General features: G+C 36.6%; 1 protein-coding gene across 2 annotated transcripts in view; it reads right to left on the bottom strand.

The window, feature by feature from the left end:
* The window catches only part of LOC131678999 (excitatory amino acid transporter 3), a 96,085-nt gene extending 76,708 nt beyond the window's left edge, over window positions 1-19,377 (bottom strand). Inside the window, exon 1 of one of the 2 annotated variants that reach the window (XM_058959507.1) lies at window positions 18,492-19,377. The gene's annotated coding sequence lies outside the window, so the exon portion shown is untranslated. The remainder of the gene's footprint in view (window positions 1-18,491) is intronic. The other variant, XM_058959506.1, reaches the window with a different exon arrangement.
* Between the last annotated feature and the right edge of the window lie 4,629 nt (window positions 19,378-24,006).

The following is a 24,006-nucleotide window of genomic DNA, read 5'->3' on the forward strand; positions in this document are numbered from 1 at the left end:
GCATTATCGGTGCTGTCAAATATCGATCCTAAAAGATCGAATGCGACCAACGAAATCGTTTGTAATGTACATAAACGTTTATTAAAATAAACAAAACATTTCATTTCATTCTCGAAAAATAATGTCGTTATCAACGATAACATTCGTGCAGTGTGCATTAAATGTGTAAAATGAAATGAACAAAACTTACTATTTACAATGCACGAAAATACTTCGTTGCAACAAACGACGAATGAATTCGTGCATTGCATGATTCATTATATTCACGAATTTATATTATCAGTGCATCGTACATCCCATTCCAAAGTGTTGGGCAGAGAATGGAGCCCTGAGTAACGTCCGCTGCGACACGCATTGCCTTCTGCCCTTTTGTTCAGCTGGTACATCTACTCTGGAAGTAGCTCTTCAGGATCTGGCTCATTCTTTTATGCCACGCTGCGGCATTGGTCTATTCGAGGCTGGATGGCCCGGTGACTTCCCTGACTTTGGCAGCAACATCAGTTTCTGCACCTTCCTCATTTCGGGGATTACCGTCATCTAAAGACTTCAGCAGTAGCATCCTGAACATGTCCGGATATGCCAGGATCGCAGCTTTCAGCGCCACGGTTGGTATTCCATCCGGACCGGGGGGTTTTTTAGTCACATCGACACGTCTTTGAGTTCGTCGTTAGTCACTTGCCACTCGACTGTGTTACCTCCTTCTTCTTCGCCGTACGGTGTCGGTGACCAGGTAGTTGAATCGTGATTCGGGAAGAGACCCTCAACGATTATTTTTAGCTTACACGGGCATATTTCAGCTGGTGTCGACGGACCCTCGTCTTCGTCATGATGACTCAGTACGCGTCCCCCAGGGATTGGCGTTTATTTCTCAGCACAACTACTTATGGCAATTGGCTTGCTAAGCTTGATCTTCCGTTTTAAAGAGTCCCTACCTTCTAGATATGTCGCTTGCACTCCTTTCTCACTCTCCATCTTGCGCGCTGAGTCCGCCTTCTGGCTCTAAGACAAGCAGCGTGTAACGTACTGAGTAACCAGTAAGCTGCACGCCGTCTACTGCATCGCCCTAGTTTTCGTGACATTGTAACGTCACAAGCCGTCACAATCCTTCTTGTTAGCCGTTAGCCGTATCAACGTACTTGATTCCCTTGTTCGCCGAAGTAACTCAACAAAGAGGTTTTCGTTAAAGGCTTTCGTCTTCCACTTTAGCTTGTCGCCCGTCCTTCTTCGTGCTGCAGCAGGGTTCCATTGGCCGATGCGGTAGCGAATCGCCTGGTGGTATCTATGGAGATACTTCTCTTACACTCTCCATTCCATGTTCGCCGTCAGCCAAGGACTACAAATTGTGACGAAATTTCTCTCGGTACCGATATCCATTTCGTGAACCATTAAACTCTTAGCTCTTCGCTTCGCCGCGATCTACTCGTTATAGTCCTTGGCGGTTGAGCTAGCCTCCACAACGTGCCGACAGGTAGGTGTCGAGTCTGCAGCCAATTTTCACTACAAGGAAATATTTTCACAAAATAACTTTTGCAAAGGAAACTTTGAGAGTTTCATTTAAAATATTAGGCATTTTTTTATTTAACATGTTCAATTTTTTCAAATTTCTCCAAAATATTTCGGGGGGGGGGTTTCGTCCCCAAAACCCCCCCCCCCCCGCTACTACGCCACTGAGTTCCACACAAACAACTACATCATACAAGACACGATGTACTAATAACGTTTAACTCCTTAATCGAGACCTGCAACACGACGTTGAATATAAAAACGTCAAACCAAGATCCCCGTGTATGTGGACCATGATCTAACGGAAATACGATTGGGGATATCGTACTAGCACGGATTACAATAAAGGATCCATGCCGAAGTATGGAGAAGAGGAATCCTAATCTCTAATGACACTTGGGGAAACTTTTTCCCTGGCATTCTCAACGGTGTTCTGGTGGTGCGAATGCAGCTGAGCCAACTAATAGCGTCTTACTTGACTTTCGAGGGCAGATCATCCAATGGAGTTAACTACATACAAAGAACCACAAACCCTGGGCAGACGCTCACATGCCAGTTCTGTAACCAGATGGCACACTTCGGTAAGCCATGTGCCAAAATAACTAAAGAAAATTCATCTACTACAACCAACACCATCAAGCTGCCTTCGACATTGTTTCCAAAAAAGGCGAATGACCGTTGGGGTTGCAATCTTAATGAATAAACAATAAAAAACTTTGACAAAAATATGCTATTTCTATGTTATATTGGAGTACATCCTTGAAATGTCCGTCATACCCCCAGTTCCCCTACTCAGTAGTTGAAAACCGCAGATACTTAGCGAAATGCGCAGTGCCAAGTAAACCGCAACCAGTCGCTAAGATATTGGATACTGTTCAGAAAAAAAAATCAAGAACTATATGTAGTGAGAAAAATAGAAAACTATATGTAGTGAATCGACTAAATCAGATATCAAAACATGCAGGCTTCGCATTTGCTATAAAAACTCACAGAAAGAGAAAAGCTAAGACCCCATTTCAAATCAGCTTTTAGTTCACATTTGCATCCTGTCGGCCTCTGTTCAGACTGAGTTATTTTTTTTTCTTTCAATTATAGAGGTTTTAACCTTAAGGTCATTCGCCTCTTCGGGTTAGAAAAATCTCTTAGGAAAAATTTCTAACCCTATGTGCGGGGTCGGGACTCGAACCCAGGTGCGCTGCGTACAAGGCAATCAATTTACCAATACGCTGCGCCCACTCCCCTAGACTGAGTTAATCTTCGGCTGGGATTGAGCCTAGATCTACTGAAGTGAGAAGCAGTCACGCTTTCCAGCCAGTCACCGGCAACGTCAAAAGCTTCCGATTTTAAGCTATCTGCAGACGAGGCAACAGGGCACACACAACAAAACATATTCGCCTAGAATTTTGTTATAGCTATTGACACGCTGTCGTTGTTGCTGTTACCGCATTAGAATAGCTAGAACGAAAGTCAATCCGGCGCTAGCTTAGTCCTGTCACTAAGTTAGTGTTGGATTCTGATGAGACGAAGTCGAAACACAAATTTTGTAACTAATTTAGTTATATGTTTTGTACCCATAACGCGCAAACGTGGGTTAAAACAATTTTCTCCTTAATGTAGAAAAATAGTGTTTACAATACTTTTTTCCACTAAAGAGAAATATAGCGTAGTGCATTTTGCATTTACTTGCTAAGCCAAACAACGTTTCGACCTCAATAATTCTCATCCGCTTAATCAGAACTCATTTTCTTGCGGGACGCAGAACTAGGAGTTTGCTCAGAAACAGCAAACGGATTCTGATGAGACGAAATCGAAACACAAATTTCATAACTAATTCCTTGACCTAAATCAAACTGACCTAAATGTAACAGACTACCGCACTATGAATAAATTACAAATTATATTATATAAACAGCAAAGTGCTTCAAAGTATCGTTATTTAAGATTAGTATAATTAGTGAAATCAGTTACTAACGGAATGAATTGTTTCCAATTTCAGTTATTCTGAGATGAAGATGAATTTCAATTTTTTTCTACTTTCTGAAATTGATTTTTTTAGCTTTTTGAACGTTTTTTTTTAACCAATGCTGTACTATGATATTCTCTCCTCAAACATCATCGTTCTTCATTTAATAAGGTTGAATGTTATGCCACGAAATAAAATTCAAACTGTGCAGACCGTCCAAAAACAAATTACAGAGATATAATTCGTGTTTGTAAGATATGTAGTTCACAAAACCATAAGATACCACCGATCGGTTCGACTTTTATGATCTAGTTCATATTATCACGCTACTCCGCGTAAAAAATCCAATAATAAGCTCAAGAATAACACATTTCTATAACATATTATGTAATTATTACTGTTACTAATCGTGTCAAATACGATAGTAAGTTCAATTAAACATCACGACAACGTACATAGAAATCTTGGAAAACGTGACTAAGCTCATGAAATCATGAACATGAATCACATTACGTGAAACATCCTGAAGCTCATTAATAAAATATGATAATGCGAATAAAAATTACAAATATCGTGACTGAGTTCGTGAGATAATGAACTCCGTTTAATTGTCGATTCTTTAGTCGATATAATTAATATACAAATTATGTGTTTCCCCAAATTATGAATTATAATAATAAAAAACTAAACAAGTTCAGAAAACAACCACATTAACTCAATCCAACATTCGAGTGTAATGTCATATACTTTTTGGAGTGAATTAATTTTGTGTCATGAACACGAGTTTTATTACTTATGATTTCAGGAGTTTGTTAACGATTTTCGTAAATGAAATCGTATTTTTTTATGAAAACGGCAATTGTTACTTTTTTTTAGAAATTTATGAAGCTTATTTCGATTGAGAAAAATAATAGATGCGGAAATCCAAAAAAAATCTGGATATTAGTCACCAGATATTTAAACATGAAAGGGCGAGGTAGAAATCTTATCTTGATCTCAGCTTGTTATTGTTAATGCGCAATCAAATTTTGAGATCATTTTAATGTCCTTGCGTACTTTGTGTTCCTCAGAAGATTTTTGTTGTTGTTTATCTTTCTTTGGCCAGATACCAGTACGTGTCAAACTTTGGTTGTTAGAATCCCACACGTAACAAAAAGCAATGATTGTATTAGTCAACACTAATAAATTTTAAATATAATTAATTAGTTAATTGATTTGCATGAAAATAAGTAGAAATTTAACGAAAGAAAAATAGTATACTACGAATTTAAATATTTATAAGGTCTTATTATCTTGTCCGACACTGTAGTTAGTAATGAACTCGCCTGGTGCATCCGACCTAGGTTAGATTTACAACTGTACAATCTTCAATTGCAACAATTTGCTCTCTTTTTAAATTGTAGGTTAGTTTTTGTGTTTTAGAGCTTCGCCGAACACATGTTCACTTTTGAAATAGCAAGCAAACATTGACTTCGAACCCTTAATGATAAATTACAAATTCATATAAACAATAACAAAATCATGTAAATAATAAACACCTAATATAACGAATGAGAAATATAATGTAAAAACTTAAAACAAAAATAAGTGTGAAAATTTGTTTCCTACAAAAACACTCTTCGCACAGCCATGTGCTTCTAAAGTTTCACTCTTTAATATAAATAAGTTAAATCTTATTGTTGAAACCAGTTACGAAGTGTAAATAAGTCAGCCGTTTGCACAAACTATGGTTAGTTTCCGCTCGATCGATACTATTTAAAAAATCTTTTTAACAATTTTCACAGATGAAAATAAAAAATATCACACTAAAGCATTATGTTCAAACGTAACCGCACAAATATTAAAAGATGTTTAAGATGTCGATCTAAACAAGCCATCCTTTGTGATGTTGCCTTTCAACAACGTCAAACACTATTGTCCACTTTGTCTTCTGACATTATCAAACACCCCAGAACCAACTTTCTAGAAAACACTATAAATCACCTTTTCCATTGTATTGTGTTAAGTACTCAAACACCGAACCGCGATTCCGCGATGTGAACGAATCACCGACACAGTACGAACTGTTTCGTATAGGGGTCTGTGGCTTGGGTTTTTATTATATCGAGAGTCCCATTCATAAAAATCATACCGGATCAGACCAGATATTCGCGAGACTAGATCGACCCGAAATAATGCGGGAATATGTGACCACTGTACGCATTGATAAACGACGGATGAACTGAGAGGGCAGCACCATAACTGGGTTAATCCAGTTCTCGCAGGTCCCAGCAGACATTGTTTACAAGTGATTTTTAATCAGATGTTCATATCATGTGGAACGTGTAAAATACATAGATTAGCTTAGCAGGTAGTTTCTTTCAGCTGTTGTTTGCCATACCACAGGTCAATTGGATCGAACGGCTGGCACAGGGTTAAACAGTAGCGTTCGAAACTAAGCAACATTAGGGTGCTAGTTCCGCTGCGAGACGTTGTGTCAACTATGAGAGGAGATTTTGTAGCCTGCTGTGTTCTCATCATCGCACATAGTCCCAGTGATACAATCACGAGCAGTGGATTCACGAGACGCTATATTTTTTTTTGCTTCCACATGTCTCTCGCAATCTGTCGTGATTGAAAGACAAGTCAATGCAGTTGGCCTATCAACAATCAGCAATGTAATGTGCGGCCTGGCCTTAGCCGGCAAAAAATATTATAGGTATTTGAAAATGTTGTCCAAATAATGCCGTCCTATGGCATTTTCGTTTTTAACGGTGCACATTGTAGTCGGTGCTACACTCCAAAGAGGAGTATTCGAATCAAAAAGCTGACCAAATGTATTACAGCATCTTCTGCAGAGAAAGATAGGTAATTAATGAAGTCCGTTGTAATAAGATGTGCGAAGTGCTTTTCTTATGGAATTGTATTGTAATAATGTTAGTATGTATATTTAAGTGTGGTTGTGAGTTTCAAAAGTGTCATAGTTTGAAAAGGCAAGCGTTTCGCTGTGCGTGATGTGGGTGTCGCCTGTTCTATTTAAATCGCTGCACAGTTATATATTATTTATTTTATTTTTCTCTCAGTTTGAATACTCATTATCTCAAAATTTTACGATCGTCGAATGAAAAATGAATTTTTAACATATCGTTGAGGTAAGTGATGTTCTGTTCAATTCAATACATAAGAATGATTCGTACTTCGAACTTCAAATGGTGATATCTCAAGAACTGCATGGCCGATTGGAAAGAATAATGAATGTGCTAAATTATAGATGTGAGCTTTTTAGACAGAAATCATTTACGTTTGTTCTGCATCAAGAAAAGAAATTGAGAAATTGAATGTCATCTGTAATTAGTTTTTATGCATTTTACAATTTTCGAGATGGTCACTCATGGGTAGTTTCAAGATATATAGGCCTCATCTTGCGCGTTTTTGCGCCAAAGTGTTTATATCTATTTTTTTGAAAATACCTATATGGAGACGCCCTATAGCTCATAAATCTTCTAACAAATTGGTTGATTGAACAAAATAATATTACTGAAAAATTAGTGATTTATACTAGTTTTGTCAACATATATAGTCAGTGTTAAGCTAGACCGACTAAGTAACAATTTATTGATTTCGAGAAAAGCGAGTTTAAAGTTTGAATCGCAGCATCCTTTACATGATAATTAGAAATTACTTTTTGCCATAATTCTATAAATAATTCATAAATAACTATCACTTAGTAATACAAAAATATTACGAAAATATTGTACAAAATATTCAGATCTATTATAACTGATTAATTATATTGATTAATCACGATATTTGATTATACATCCAACAGCTTGAGCAGTGGTTTTAAGACTAGCCGATAGATATTACGGACTTTCAGATATGTGATTGAAAATATCTAGACTTTTTTGACGAGAATTTATCGCTTTGATTTTACTCGAGGGCCGACGGCTTATATATGAGCCAGTTTTTTAAAATGTTGTCACTGGTCGTATTGATATTGATGAACGTTTCAGCGTTAGTTTGTACATATGTGGGATGGACATCGGCCAAATATTAGTTTTCTAGTTTAACGGGAAGTGAGGTAAAACCATCATTGATAGGATTACCACCTCTCCGGCTTTTACGCAGAGACTCCAGTTTTCTCCGGGCCTGGTGAAATTTTTTAGTACTGCAGTTAAATTTTTGCTTTGCAGTATATTTGAACGGTGTAAGTAGAGCTTCAGTCTGATCCTTCATTTCGGATATCGTATTCAAAACAAGGCAAATGAAAACCAAATCAACTTTAGTATAATTTTGACAAAAGTATTCCGAACTTTTGAAGTTGTAATTATTCATCCCACTAATGTCGTATTCGCTTTAAGCTGGAACTGACTCAGGTTCGAACCTAACTGCTGTCAAACCATTTATATGAAGCCGGTTTCGTACCTAAATTAGGCGCCACTGTACTTAAAATCGAGTTGGAGTCTAACATGAAATATGTATTTCGCACAAACCGCCGCAACTCAGTTTCATCAAAAACTTTGTTTAAAGCAACTAACCAGGGTTCGTTTCTATGTTCTCAAGCGAAAACGATATAAGTTGCCCAGGTTAAGTTTTTCTTTATTTCACTGCTGTTGCTTTGTGGGAAGGTGGGTTATTACTACCGACCGACAGGCTTACTCCACAATCCAGCTCTCCCGGTGCTACCAATAGCTGCTCCTGCATCGTTTCTCAACTGTTAGCTGGAAAGGTAAGTTTTGCTCCTTTGTTGAAACCTCCATTGAATGCCAACACTGCAAAGTGCTTCCCAGACGAAGACGCTTTGGAGGAAAGCTATGCTCGTTCGGCTTTTCCTCCACAGCGAGGGTGGCTGGTGCATTTGGGTTCTTCGCGATTAGAATGTCGGTTCGCGAGCTCGAAAACTATTTTCAAACAGCATATTTTCCAAAACTAGTGGAAATCTCAAAAGAAAATTTGTTCAATAATCTTAAAAACACAAGCCAACAATTCCCAGAAAAAACTATGGTTGCAAAAGTTTTGCTTCCAAGACAAGAACTTAGCTAATGATTATGGTTGATCTGCACACTGATAAAATAAAGTACCCATTAATTCGTAGAAAACTATCCATTTTCAATAAAAGTAGAATAACCCACTTAATGGGTAAAGAGCTTGTACCCAATAATGAGTACAGGCCATGTATGTCAACCTGGATACGTTTTATCCATTATTTCTCGAAGATCCATTCATGAAAATCGACATAGAATGAAAAATATTGAAAATAGAATTATTTCTGAATTTAAAAAAAGACATTACAAAACATCGATTTCACATTACATATTTCCCTCTCATGAAAGTATACGAATCTCGATAGGGATTCTGTTCTAAAGCCATACTAAATAAAACTTGTCACTGGTCAGAATATTTTTGTTGGTTTGGGAAGGTTCGCCAAATTTTGGAAGAAACCGTGAAATTGTTCTTTTAACAAACTACCAAAAATAGTGTAGTTGGTGTAGTTCGATGCAATAGAAAAAAGATATCCTCAAAAATAATCCTCAAGTAGACAATATTCGAAGAAGTTTCTTGTGGACGAGTGTATAATGACTTTGCTTCCACTTACTTGAAGTCATTTATTTCGCTTCTCGCTTTCCGAGATATATTTTAGATCGGTCAAAGGGTCATAAGTAAGAAAATTAGCTGTCAGAAGGTACTGGCAAATGAAAGATAGCGCATTGATAAGTGATCAAGACACAATCAGACAACTTGAAATTGCTTGGTGCTCAATCCATGCGGTGATAGGTGGAAAATGAAGTACAAAAGATGTTCTGATATCATCATTTTTCGTTTTATCGAAATAATATTCAACTGGTATATTAAAACGGATCATTACTATATTGAACGATAAATAACATGCTATAACTTTCAAAGCATACAAGATAGGCACTTGGTGTCTTCAGCAAAGTTGTTCGCAAAAGAAATAGCTATAAATTTCAGAAGACATCATTTCAATATAATTACTTAACAGAAAATTAATGAAAATATCTCACTTATAGGGGGATTAATCAGTGAAATCATAATGTCAAAAGAAAGATCATATTAAATCCAATAACTTCTCCGAAGATGTTGTTGACCTCAACTTAGCCGTTTTGGCGATAATAGTCAATTTCTTGTTTTTGGTCTTATTTCTAGATATTGGGAAACGGCAAGAATCCGTCATCCGCGTTTGATGTTAAATATCTCCTTCGCTAATAGTCCGATTTCAACAAACTACAGTTCGTTCGTATACACTGTCTGAAGATGTATAAATTGTTTATCTATGTTGTCAATTTCGACAGTAATTTCAAAAAAACTGCAGAAAGTGCCTTTTTTGAACATGCAAACATCCATATCTTCGGAACTAAACATCATAATCAAAAACAAATGAATAGCGTTCTGTCTGGGTATGAGACCTTTCATTTGCAATTGGTTTGGATAAGATCGGCTCAGTCATTGCAGAGAAACACGAATGAAAGTTTGTCCATTACATACACACACACATATACACTATGGTGGGGCAAAATGATCGCTTTTTCAGCACAGCACTTTTTTGGTTCCTTTTGGGGTCCCATACAACTGTGAAAAATTTGGGGTCGGTTGGTGTTGACCCGTCGTGGCGCATTGCGTTTGAAATTTGTATGGAGATTAGTATTGGAAAACCTACATTTTTGCATTTTTAATTCTACAGACTACAATTCTTTCTGTAGTAAGCCAACAAATAGATAGAAGTATAGTCCAGGATATGCTGAACAACTTTGCCGAAGGATATATGGTGTTAGAATGTCTCTAAGCCAAGTTATACCTGTTCAAAGTTCAATACATCGAATTAAATGCCAAAAATCATTTTTATTGCCAACACTGCGGGTGTACCAATGGAATTTCATATAGAATTCCAAAATAACATTATATATTTTTGATTTACCACATTGGTATGTTTGGATGAATTATTCAAAAGCCTTAGCTCAATTTCATAAGCGTAGGTAGTTTAGCAATAGGGCGTAGTGAGGGGTGAGGGGGGGGGGGGCTTTAATATGTAGAAATTCGAACTGAAATGTTGTCGAGTTGGAATGTTCAGATGAATTATTTCAAAACATTTACACATTGTCCTACGCATAATAGTAACGATGAAATAAAACATACTGTATCCCTTTGCCTTGACTTTTATCAATAGAAGTTATGTTACAGACTGAATCAACCGATGTTGAGTTGATGTGTCATATTTCGGTATAATATGCATGATTTGATAGCATGCTCATTTCTATGCTGTTCGATCACGAGGCGTGAAGCTAATTTCTGGATTTCAACATGAAATCCACCAGATCCCTGCATCAATTTTTGTTTCAGGTGACCGAACAGCATCGAAATGAGCATCCCATCAAATCATAGTGCGCATTAAACTGAAATATATTCAATGCAATCCTCTGACATATCAACTGGACATCAGTTGATTCAGTCTGTAACGTAACTTCTATTGATAAAAGTCAAGGCAAAAGGATGCAGTATGTTTTATTTCATCGTTACTATTATGCGTAGGACATTGTGTAAATGTTTTGAAATAATTCGTCTGAAACATTCCAACTCGACAACATCTCAGTTCGAATTTCTACATGTTAAAGTCCCCCCCCCCCTCACCCCTCACTACGCCCTATTGCTAAACTACCTACGCTTATGAAATTGAGCTAAGGCTTTTGAATAATTCATCCAAACATACCAATGTGGTAAATCAAAAATATATAATGTTATTTTGGAATGCTATATGAAATACCATTGGCACACCCGCAGTGTTGGCAATAAAACTGATTTTTGGCATTTAATTCGATGTATCGAACTTTGAACATCTATAACTTGGCTTAGAGACATTCTAGCACCATACATCCTTCGGCAAAGTTGTTCAGCATATCCTGGACTATACTTCTATCTATTTGTTGGCATACTACAGGAAGAATTGTAGTCTATAGAATTAAAAATGCAAAAATGTAGGTTTTCCAATACTAATCTCCATACAAATTTCAAACGCAATGCGCCACGCCGGGTCAACACCAATCGACCCCAAATTTTGCACAGTTGTTTGGGACCCCAAAAGGTACCAAAAAAGTGCTGTGCTCGGTTGATGTGGCTATGATTACGTTTTTCCATATAACAACGCCCCACCCTAATATACACAGATATTGTCCCAAATCGTCGAGCTGATTCGATTGGTATATAAGACTCGGCCATCCGGGCCTCGGAAAAAAATCTTGAAAGTTAAAGCGAATTCTGTACTTTTATAAGAAATGTAAAACTACCATGGTAACAAGAAAAAGTTCGATTTTTAACAATAAGTAGATTGATTAAGTTTTTATTTCCTAATTCCGGTGGTTCAAGCAGTATTATAGTTAAACTTCTACAACAAAGTGTTTACTCGAGTTAAACAGTTTGAAATTGCCCTTGAGTAAAGCCATGTCAAGTGATCCTCGAATTTTTCACAAAATCACAGATTTTCGTGAGATATATTTTATTGTTTAGGGATTATGGTAAATAGCTTTTGGTATAAATATTTCGTTAAAACTCATTTTTTCCTTTGACATATTAGCCATTAAACTTTATTGCATGATAAAATTGTAAGTTTCATATCTCAAAAACTACAGAAGATAGTTGGATGAATTTTTGTACACTTGTGGAATGATATTTACACTATCCCATAAAAATATTACTTCTGTATTATTGTGTGAATAACGGTACTTTGCATCTACTTAAAAATTGTATTTTTCTTGTGTTCTTCACGCTAAAAATTTTCAAGCCGTATGTCAAATTACGCCTTTCACCTTTAATAATCTGTATTGATAATTTTTCATTTTTGTTTCTATCGAGAGTTATGGATGATTTTGTAACGGCGCGTTCCTTCAACGCACGGCCCATTTTGATGCAGCCCGCGAGAACTTACATATTGGCAACGCCGCATATCGCAACGTCCTACTGCACATCGCTTTGGAAGAGCGTATCTTATGTCCAAAATTGCCACTATTTATCGTCAGTTGGTTCTGTCTAGATGTTAGCACCGCTAATTAAGATAATTAACAGAAGCAATAGCGATAAAGAAAACACTGCAATTAAAAAACAGATTCAAAGTAAACTTTTTTCGCAAGACACTTCGTTGTTTATAAGTAAGATCACTCAGTAGACATAAATATGCGATGTAAAATGCTGTTTTTATAAAATGTTTTCTTTTCCTGTATAATGTTGTAGACTAATAATGAATGTTTCATAACATTGACTAATAACGTTTTCGTTTGTACCTGGCACTACACCATGAGATAGACTGATTACACCCAAGTTTGAATGAGTATAGCCCCGATTACACTGGTGTAGTGCACTGTCAAAAACGAAAATGTCATTACAAAAGTGTCCTTGAAGATGGCAATAACATAAGCGTATTATATAAGTTATGTTTCGGTTCTTTGCGATGCAGTTTTATTTCTAGTAAGTTTAAATTTAAATAAAAAAGCATTCATTAAACAATTATTGTTTTTGTTGTGCACTTCGGTCAAAAAAATCTAAAAGTATCTCAAAATATCCGGAAAACATTACTATTTGATGATCCGTATAGAAAAGTTTGTTCTTTTGCACCAATCTAGAGATGTGGTTTCATTAAGTCATGCGATGCACACTTCCAAAGTGATGCGCAGTAGGACGTTGCGACATGCGGCGTTGCCAATATGTAAGTTCTCGCGGGTTGCATCAAAATGGGCCGTGCGTTGAAGGAACGCACCGTTACAAAATCATCCATAACTCTCGATAGAAACAAAAATGAAAAATTATCAATACAGATTATTAAAGGTGAAAGATTGACGCGTAATTTGACATAGGGCTTGAAATTTTTTAGCGTGATAAGCACAAGAAAAAATACAATTGAAATTTTTAAGTAGATGTAAAGTACCGTCATTCACACAATAATACAGAAGAAATATTTTTATGAGTTAGTATAAATATCATTCCACAAGTGTACAAAAATTCATTCAATTATCTTCAGTAGTTTTTGAGATATAAAATTTACAATTTTATAATGCAATAAAGTTTAAGGGTTAATATCTCAAAGGAAAGAAAGGAGTTTTAACGAAATATTTATACCAAAAGCTATTTACCATGATCCCTATACAATAAAATATATCTCATGAGAATCGGTGATTTTGTGAAAAATTCGAGGATCACTTGACATGGCTTTACTCTCTTGCAATCATTTATACTGATTTCAAAATCTTTAAACGTCCGTCAAATTTTACTTGTTGAGTTAAGCTTTCATGCTTTGCGATGATACTCTCAGATTATATGACTATTAATTACATAAGAAAAATAGGTGTATTTGGAATGATTTGGATAGTTTCGTTTCCTTAATCGAATAAGGTAGTTTACTAATTATCTAAGGAATATTGAATTTGCACATCAAATATGAAATTTATTTGCAGGGTTTGTTAACTATTTCAGTCTAGGTAATAGTACACATACACAGCATTATTTTGAAATTATTTCTTATAGTTTATCCATTTTGAATGCACCAGTAAGGCTCAAAAAGTGCTAGCTAGTTTAGCAATTCTGCACTGTTATAGTAATATATCTTAACATATACTCGAGTGACTTACTTTGAAAAAAAGTATTCAGCTATACAAACATTTGCAAGCACTTTGGATTTACACTTGTATTATATTACATACTACATGATATTCATATAAGTCCAACTGATATAGTGAAATTAACCCTCTGCTGCCCAAATTTTTGTTTAGCTTCAAAAAGGCTTTTGTAGATTGTTTTTGTACTGAGAAAACCGAAAAATATATTGCCAGCTCAAGAAAACTACAGATTTTTCATTTAACCCTCAAAAATTCCCACCACTATCATTTGACAAGATTTTATTGCCAATAACTTTTATTTCAACATCGTTCGCAACAGAATTTTACAGCTACAGAGGAGTACTACAAGTTAGTAATCTAAACATATTTTATATCATCAAATATTTAAAAAAAACAAACATTTTTAACTGAATTTCGCTGCCATACACAAAATAGTGTACGTAGACTTTTGGTGATGGAAGGGACTAGTTGGTAAAAGCCTACTTAAATCTACTAAGGAGGAAGGGGAGTAAAAAATTTCAAATTTTGGTCTATAGGAGGAAGAAAGGAAATTTATTCATATTTAAATCATTAGAAAGTGTTCCAAAATTTTATTAAGTATTAGATTTAACTAATTGATGTCTAGTGTCAGCGCTTACTCATGTTTATCTTGAGGTCTACCCCGAGGACAGTAAAAATCTCCGGATAAAAGTTTCAACGGAGGTGGTAACCCTAGGTATTGAAAATTGATCCGAAGAAATAGGTCAACATTTTAAAAACTCTAACTCTGGTTTACCTTGATGAAATCTAATTCTATTTGCGTTAGCACAACTGAGCCGTGGGTCTTTCAATTTTTTACAATAAGTAAAAATAAAAAAACAAAATAAAATGCTAAGAATGTCGGTCTTCCAGATCTTGTTGACGCAGTTTGCTGCTGCGTGTTGAGATCCTTTTCCTTGGCGGTGATGCCGTTTGGGGGTCATTCAGTCTGTCTTCTCTCGCGTTCTCATTCCCGTCCAGGTCATCATCGGTACTGCTTTCTTGCTGTTCACGATCAGAGGTTCTTAGTTGTTTCTTGTTCTTACGGGTCGCTGTTCTAAATCCGCCTTCATCGGTATTTTCTTCTTTATTGGTGATGCTAGTCGTTGGTTTGGGAGCGGTTGTCGTGGTCGTTGTACCTGCATTATTAGTTAATTGGATCGTTGTTTTTGGTTTATCTGAAGGTGTCGGTGGCTGGTTGTTAGAGTTGGCTGTAGTAGACGACTTTTGACTAGTTGCTTCGGCGCATGTTTTTCCGTAGTGGGCTGTATGGTTACAGAATTGGCATGTTGGTGTCTGCCTGGGATATGTGATTAGCGTTGTTTGCTTATAGGTCACTCCATACTTCGGAGATTTGCAGTCGATAGTCATGTAAGATGGTATTGGTTTAGTCACTCGCATCCTCACAATGCGAACGCCGTTGGGAATGCCGGCGAAAAAATTTCTCCAGGTGTCATTCGTAATAGATTCTACTTCTCCAAATTGCGAATGATTTGTTTGATGTAATCTTTCTTAGTGTGCGGGGCCAAATCATGGATACGCACGTTCACCATGTCGTTTTCCATATGCACCGGGATCTTGATTCTGGTGTTATTAAACTCGACCTCGTGTTGCATGTTGTTCTTTTCAATGAAGTTTTCTGTCTGTTCTAAACTTCTAAACGTGATCAAAACACAGTTTTTAACGTGATGTAGCTGAATGTACGTAACTTCAGCGAGTTAAGCTCCATTTTAACTTTAACTAATTGCTCCACTTCCTGAACTGTGGGTCTAACACGAGTTTTATTAAAGTTGATCGAAATCGTGTTATCCCGTAGCACGGGCACTTTTGTTTCATTTGGCAAACTCATTTCACTCCGCTGCCGGGAGAAACAATATAATATTTTTTGTGCACTGATATGATATGGATTGCTTGTGCGATAGGCACCGATCGGTTTGTAGGTAGAATTAACTGTTTCACTTGTGCGGGACGATTTTTAGCTTCTGCTCAGGGCGAGATGTGAAGACAAACTGGTATCGATACATTGAAAAGCATTAATATTTTACCTTCAAGAAATGACTATTTTAGAAGCAGTATGGCTCTTTGCAACATCCTGAATGAGGCAGGTTTGTATGGATGAATTTTAAAGTAAGCTTAATTTTTTGTGAGGTCCAAAAATTTGCGAAATATTCCATATTGAAACGTCATATTTTTCAAAAATATTTTTACTCGGGATTCCTCCTCAACCAATTTTTTATTCAAAATTCTATAATTTTCCTCACGCAATTCTACCCAATTTGATCACATCACATATTTTGTGGAAAAATCTGAGGATAACCACGACTTTAAATCAAAATATTATCGACTTATTCATTCTATCTCTTCATTGTTTCTGAAGTTGTGAAACAATAGTTTAGGAGGCTATGGACAAAATGCAATGTGAAAAAATACCTTTTTAATTAAATATCGCTCTAGACAGTGTACGTGATGCATTTTTCAAAGGAAATTCTTTCAATCGTACTAAAGCCCAGATTTTACCAAAAAAAATATGATTATAATTCGTCAAATTAGGGTAGAATAGCCTGAGGAATCGAATTTAAATAATACGAAGATTCTAAAAAAATTAATGTCTTGCGAATTTCAGAAATTTATAATCAGTAGCTTATAGTTATTCTAAAAATCAGTCATACAAACATACCTTTATCTAGGCTGTTTCAAAGAGCAATAACGTTTTTAAAATTGTCATTTGTTCAAAGTTTAATATGAATACTTTTCAATGTATCGATAATAAATCGAAAAGGTGTACCCTATTTTCAACCCCCCCCTTTCAGAAAAACTAAACTAAATTATATTTTCTGTTTTACCGCATTTCCCCTCGAAGTAATAATTTTGCATTTGAACGAAGTTTATCCCACATAATATTATGCACAAACAAACGCCGAAGTTTTCATCAAAATCGGAGCACTTCAATACGTCCTCTCGGACAAAGGGGTGCGTCTTTTTGAAGAACTGGCTCTAAATCCTCGAGAAATGAGTAAAAAATCTCGAGTTTGCATAGACACTATGTGGGGTTACTTTATTTTGGACTTTAGTCATTAAGTCGTGTCGATGGCGGAAATACCGGAGGAAATAGTAAAATACACCATAAAGATCACATCGGTTTCTCGAAGATGTATGGACTGACCTACACAAAGAAAGGGTAAAATAAGTGATGCAGTGTCTCAATAATCTAACATTAAATTTTATTCGAGTCGGACCCAGTACCGGAGATAAGGATTTCTAGAAAAACCGGCCTCAAATATAGAAACAACTATAAAATATTTTTTGAAATTCAAATAAAATGTGTACCAATTTGTTTAGATTAACAAGCCATGGTCATGGATAAAAATAAAACTCTCGTTGACCATTTGGTAAAATCCACCAAAAAAGTGTTTCGCTCATCAATGTATCGCTACTCGATATCTATTGAAATATTCAGGGCCGATATACAGGTAATGCCTCATATTTTGCATTACCAAAGGTCAAGGTCAAACTTAGTCTGAAACTGCTGTTCCATGATATTTGTAACATTAAAACGTACTGGATGTTCTAAACTGATTATTAAATTTGTTTTCTTAGGTCTGCTATTCCACCCCATTGAATATTGTAATAATTTGACAATAATTAGAAAAACAGCGGAATTTTGACATTTTAATTTGATCTAGTGCTACGATTCGATTATGTAACAATAACTATTTATACCAGAGGTGGCAGATCATGGTATTCTAATGTTAATTAATGATAAAGGCACAGTTACACGACTAGGTGGATTATATAGGTTTTTGTTAAATTAACGTCAAATGAGAATCTTTCTCTTGGATTATTACTGAGCTATTATGAAATTTTCCGAAGATTTTCCAGATCATATCAAAAAACGATGCATTTGGCTAGATTATGTAAAAAATATGGACCGAACCTAAAAGCAAACAGTTGTTTTAAAAACAATTTGGCAGCATTGCGCTTCACGCTAGTCGCCAAAATAAACTATCAGAATTGTCACAGATATCACATCCAGAGCCCATAATACTTTACTGGAAGTATCTAGAACGTATCAAAACAACAATCAGCACTCGAGCTTAGGTATCGATAACGAATTTTAAATACTTCAAATACAAATCAGTGATAAGAGCTATAGAGTTTTCTCCACAATGTTATTATTATTATTATTATATGAAGACTTTTCTCAGATATTCTTGATTCTTAATTGGAGTTCGAATTGCAGAATCTATCCATAATTTTCACTCTGCTTTTCTCGAGAGTTCTGCTCAAATAGTTCTTATTCTCAAATAAGCGAAGGAGGGATGCCAAACCTTTGGATTTTATTTTAAAGTGAGAACCGTATTTTCCATGCCCTCGTTCATTTGACTCATTTACTCAAACACAAGTTCACTTACAGCGACTAATCTGTTTGCTGATGCACGCCAGTTGACCCTGTGTGATTCGAGTGAAGTTAGCAGATGGATCGATGTTTGATGATGTTCCTACACAGATTTATCCCAAAGCTTTCCACGCTTGGGTAACTCTGGTCACCAGTCGCCGTGTATCGCGCACCCAGCCGACAACGTCGCAGTCACTTTAGAATTAGGTTAATCTTCCTTTTGACCACAAATTTAGATTCAATTAGACGATGATCGCACTCAAGCACTATTTGAATACACTTGCGTTCTCTGTTTTCTGACCAGTGAATCAGCACAATATGATCGTAGGTGACAGTATCTGATAAACTTGTATGATTTGACACTTTCCTTTCTCGTTCGCGGTTCGATGCGTTCTGTAGCACCAAGTGAAACTTCGACTATACTTGCTACTTTCTAGCAATTTTTCGAGTTATTTTTACCGGCCGCCAAGCGAGAAACCGTGAAAATCTGTCACCCACTGGGCAAAAGGCGAAGGGCCACTGGTTGCAACCGGTACTTGGCACAAAACAAGCACACCAACCGAACCGTGTCTCGTGTCGATCCTATAGATCCAGAACTATCCAAATAAGAATTTCTTGAACGCTTAGCACCACACCACGGTTGTTTTCTGATGTTATCTGCCCGCCTGCGGTTATCCACTAGCAACGCTAGTTTGACTCAGGAGACGAATACACCAGCCAACAAGTCACCAAAACAAGCAGGGATGGCACGAATATTCACTCTTGTCACCACAACGAATAAATGTAAACTAAAACGCATTCAGTGGACTTCATGTCGCTAAACCTTGCTCCTATGACTATGCCGTTTGCCGTTACATTCGCGTACGCTCAACAAGTTTTTGCTAACCGCTCGTCAGCCGTTGCGATGATGATGACATCAAAGGGAGCGAGTGCAATCTGAGCAAGAAACGTTGCATGGGGAACGCACAGCAGCGTGGCAACCTGCTGCTGATTCTAAACGATGGTGATGGAAGTTTTTTTTTATTTCCACACACAATCACCCGCAGCTTCCTTTTCTCCTGTTTACTCAACGCGCACGCTTCCACAATATAATCAAATGTTGAGTGAACTGCTAAAGTGTCGTAAAAGGCGACAGAGGATCCAACTTCGTAGTTTCTGTTTTACTAAATTGAAAATTGTGAAAACAAAAGGCATCGCAGGAGGCTAACCATTTCGGTTCAATCTAGAAGTCAAAGTGCGCTGGTCCAACTATCGAATTGTGATGAATCCGTTATATTACGGTATCCTTTCTACTAGCCATAACCAGAGCTGTGAGACGACTGTATTGAAAAAACTGTATAGTTCTAAACAAATCTACATTTTCAGTATTCAATGAAGAAATGGCATATTCAAAATCTATGCCACCCGCCTAAATGGTTCCGACACCCGCCTAAATTCAAATAAAAAAATTACCTTAAAATGAGAAACAATTGTTTGAAACTAAAGCATGAGATAAAAGAAAACAGAACAGAGAGAATAATCTTCACTGTTAACAAAACGGTTTCACTATATCGTTTGACCTCTTTTGGTTGGGAAATGCATATTCTGTATAAATCAGTATTGTGTTTTGAAAATCTGTAAACAACTCTCCTTTATATTACTTACGGAATTTGCGTTTCGACACATCTCATCAGAATCCGACACTAACTTAGTGACAGGACTAAGCCAGCGCCGGACTGACGCTAGCTCCAAAGACTCTCTTCTTTGCCGGGTCTGCAAGTGCACTTAACACCCTACGGAGATCGCGCCATTAGTTAAACTACCAAGTACCGGATATTCCTAATCATGATAAAATATCGATATGTAGCCAATTATAATGCAATTTCACCACTAAATATTTATAGAAAATAATATGAAAAATATTCAGTGGTGAAATATAATTCTAATTTCACACGACATATGACACATAGGTTACATTTGCAGCTAACGGCAGATCACGCCCGTGAACATACACATTCTCTCCTCTCTTCGAATCCAACCTCTAGAAATGAGATATTCAAAATGCTCTCCAATAGTTCCCGCCAACTCGATCGGGGTCGATTTGAATGAAAGTTACCCGAGTCGTAATGTACAATCGACTGAGTAATAACGCTGTACATGCTATACATTTTAATAATTAGCAAACAAGGAAAAAACGTCATCATGATAAGGTTAAAACACGTTATTACTCGTAATTTGATAGGAAGTATGACACACCAATCAACCCATGACCCGTTTGTTTATTGAAAAAATTTCTCAATTACATCTGCGGTGTGGTTTTTCGCTATTTTTTACGAAATTCCGGGAATGAACCATGCGCGTCACATGCTTGTTTTGTTTTAATCATTTCGGTTCTCGCGTAGCGAATACACAGTTGTCCGAATCCAAAATTTAGACGCGCAAAAATATTTTTGACTAAACTATTAGTATTAGAGCTTTAAAGTCTTCACAACAAGTAATTCGTATCAATTAAGGCATCTTTTTGAATGGGTGACATTAAGAACTGTTTCAAATATAAGTTATCGATATATTTATTTTTTAAATCATGAAAATGAAATATGAATTTTATCATTGTGAAAACAATATTATTCCTGAAAGTTTTGATTGAACACCCGTCATCATTTTTTTAACATGTGTTTCATCACACTTCTGGACGCTCAGCCAATTCCTACATATTCCCAGCTACTTCATCAGTTCTCAGATCTAAAGAATTCCGGTTCCGGTAGTGTAAAAAATGGTAGACTTTAAACCGCAGGAACATATTGCTGGCCATACCAGCAGTTTTCTCCACATCACTTGCATCCTCCATTCATCCTGAATCTTTTTTCCCATAGCTCTCGTCGTCAATCAAAATACACGGATCATCTTGATGCAATGCTTGCTAATATAATTTCCAGGTCCTTGATGCAGCACGTTGCTTTTATTCTACATTTTGACGATTTTTTTGCGTTTTATCGATCTTCAAGTTAATCCGTTTCGTTCTGCAGCTCATTCTTGCTTTATTGGCCAAATTTCGATTACCTCTATAATCTTAGGGACATTCATTTCTTTTTTGGGTTAGAAAAATCTCTAAAAAAAATTATCCTATAATTCTATGTGTGGTGTTGGAAATCGAACCCAAGTGATCTGCATACATGACAATCGATTTACCAACTACGCTATGCCCGTCCCTCCATTGCTTTATTCTTACTGATTAGATATTTGGGTTCCCTGTTACTTCCTGACAGTTCATCGAAAGAGCCGTGTTCCCCAAAGTTGTTTATGATAGATTTTACACGCCAATTATTTCCTTAGTTACACGCTTTCTACTTAACCATGTGTCCAAAACCTCAATTTGATCTTCATTTTCAAGCACTACACTGTGGAAATGTAGAATTTACACCATTCAAAAAAGTGAAAAAAAAACCAAGATGACGCACCAACGCACAGCATGCTATGATGAGCATGTTAAAACCATCACGAATACGTGTGTACAACTTTAATGCATGTCGATATCTGATTTTTTGCATGATCTGAAAATTATTGTCGAAACAAGACTTGACACAGTACAATACAATGTTCAACAAGTTTGTAATAAAACCTTTTTCGAGTAACTGTGCTGCAGCCTTCATATGTGACTTTGAAGATTTTTATTATTCAGTTTTCGAGTAACTTGTCATTAGTGCGTTAAATACTATCAAAATACACTATGAAGATAAATTTCGAATGGACTGCTCATCGCTGAGTACATATCACCACTTGCGGTGTGACTTTCGACCTGGGCTCAGCGGACTCCTAGGCGGCCGTGAAGTAGTTTATCTCGGAAGGAGCTTTTTTGTGACAGACTGAAAATAATATTTGGGTAGTACAATAGTAAGCCGTGGGAGTTCGCAACAACCCTGGATGATTACAAAATGGTCCGCGGGACAAAAAAACCGGAGTGTCGTGACTTTGTAATTCAAATCGAATGTTACTCACTGAAATATGTGGGAATGTTTCAAGTTATTCTTTATAATAATTATGGTGGTTCTAAAAAGAACCTTTGTTGTTGGCGTCTGCGTTCATAGGGGATGCGCTGGATTCTAAGCTCGTTGAGACATTCATTCATGAAATGAACAAATTTCATATTTTCTTGCTTTGAAATATCAATGTTAAAATCTCTCGAAACAACCATCGGAATCTTTTTCCTAGCGTACAGAAATGAATCCCGCTTAGCGAAAAACTAGGGGCGGGTAATGTCCGGGACATAACCGCGATGATCATATTCTTAAAATTCTACTTGTATATCTTTCAAATGGCTAAATTTTACGCATTAAGTTCGATTCACCGGGCTCAGCGAAATTTTCCTGGGGATCCCGTTCGTTAATCTATTCAGTAAAGTATAGAATTAACAAGCGCAAACTTAATACTAGTTAATAAAAGAAACTTTCTAATTAAATTCTTTTTCCATTATGCATTCGTCCTAATAAGGACGGTTTGAAGATAACTATGGTGATACACGACGAGAATCTTTTGAAACGCTTCAAACCTTGCCGACGATTTGTTTCAACTGCGTATACACATATGAACATTCCCCTTTCGCAGGTCATACCAAATGAGTATGCTTTGCATCAAGGCGTTCCTATTTATTAACTTTTCGATGCAGATGGAAGGCCATCCTTTTGTGCGATAAATGAAAATATTTTCATCATTCGTTTTGGTGCAGCTTTCGCTTAGTGGTAGAGTTGCCATATTCACTGATTTTCTTGGCAGGATTTGCAAAAACCTTCGGGTGTGTAGATTAATTAGAAAAATATTTTCTTATATGATAATTATTTTTAATTATACAAATTAATAAAAAGAACTTCTTAATAACATTATTTTTCCATTATATATTCATCCTAAGGACGGTTTGCATATAACTATGACGCAAATCCATCTACAATTGACAGCGCTAACGGTAAATAGGCACCACTAATTCTTTAGTATTTTGTTAGTCCTGAAAAGGACTGTTGGCAACATTAGAGACGCATGAATTTACTTAGCTTCTTCGGGCAGCTTTCTTGGCAGGTTTGGCGGCCTTCTTTGGCTTTGGAATCTTCGGCTTGTGCCCTGCAGGCTTCGATCTTTTGGTAGCATTTTTAGTGGCAGTTGCTACCGCCTTTTCAGTGACTGCGTTTCTTAGCCTTTGGCTTTTTGGCCTTCTCACAGCCACCACCTCCACCAACGTTTTTCTTCTTCTCTCCAGTGGTAGCCGATTTGATTGGTCGTCCGATGCAGCTTCTCACGACCACCTAGCACGCACGTCCGTTATGCACTGCGTCTTACACACGTCTGGCTTTGAGAAAAGCTGCGACACCCCTATTTATAGGTTTTATCATTAATGTTGATTCTCATTTAAAGTAGTTTAAACAAATTTTATATAGCAAACAATGTATCGGAAACAAGCGTTGATCGTTTTCCTTCCGATTTATGAAACAAGATTAGCAATCCGTTTAGTGGAAGGAATGTTATTAAGGTTCAAAATGTACGTAACGCTTTCGCTAATATGCACG

The sequence above is a fragment of the Topomyia yanbarensis genome, chromosome 2 (genome assembly GCF_030247195.1).
Source record: "Topomyia yanbarensis strain Yona2022 chromosome 2, ASM3024719v1, whole genome shotgun sequence".
Lineage (NCBI taxonomy): Eukaryota > Metazoa > Arthropoda > Insecta > Diptera > Culicidae > Topomyia > Topomyia yanbarensis.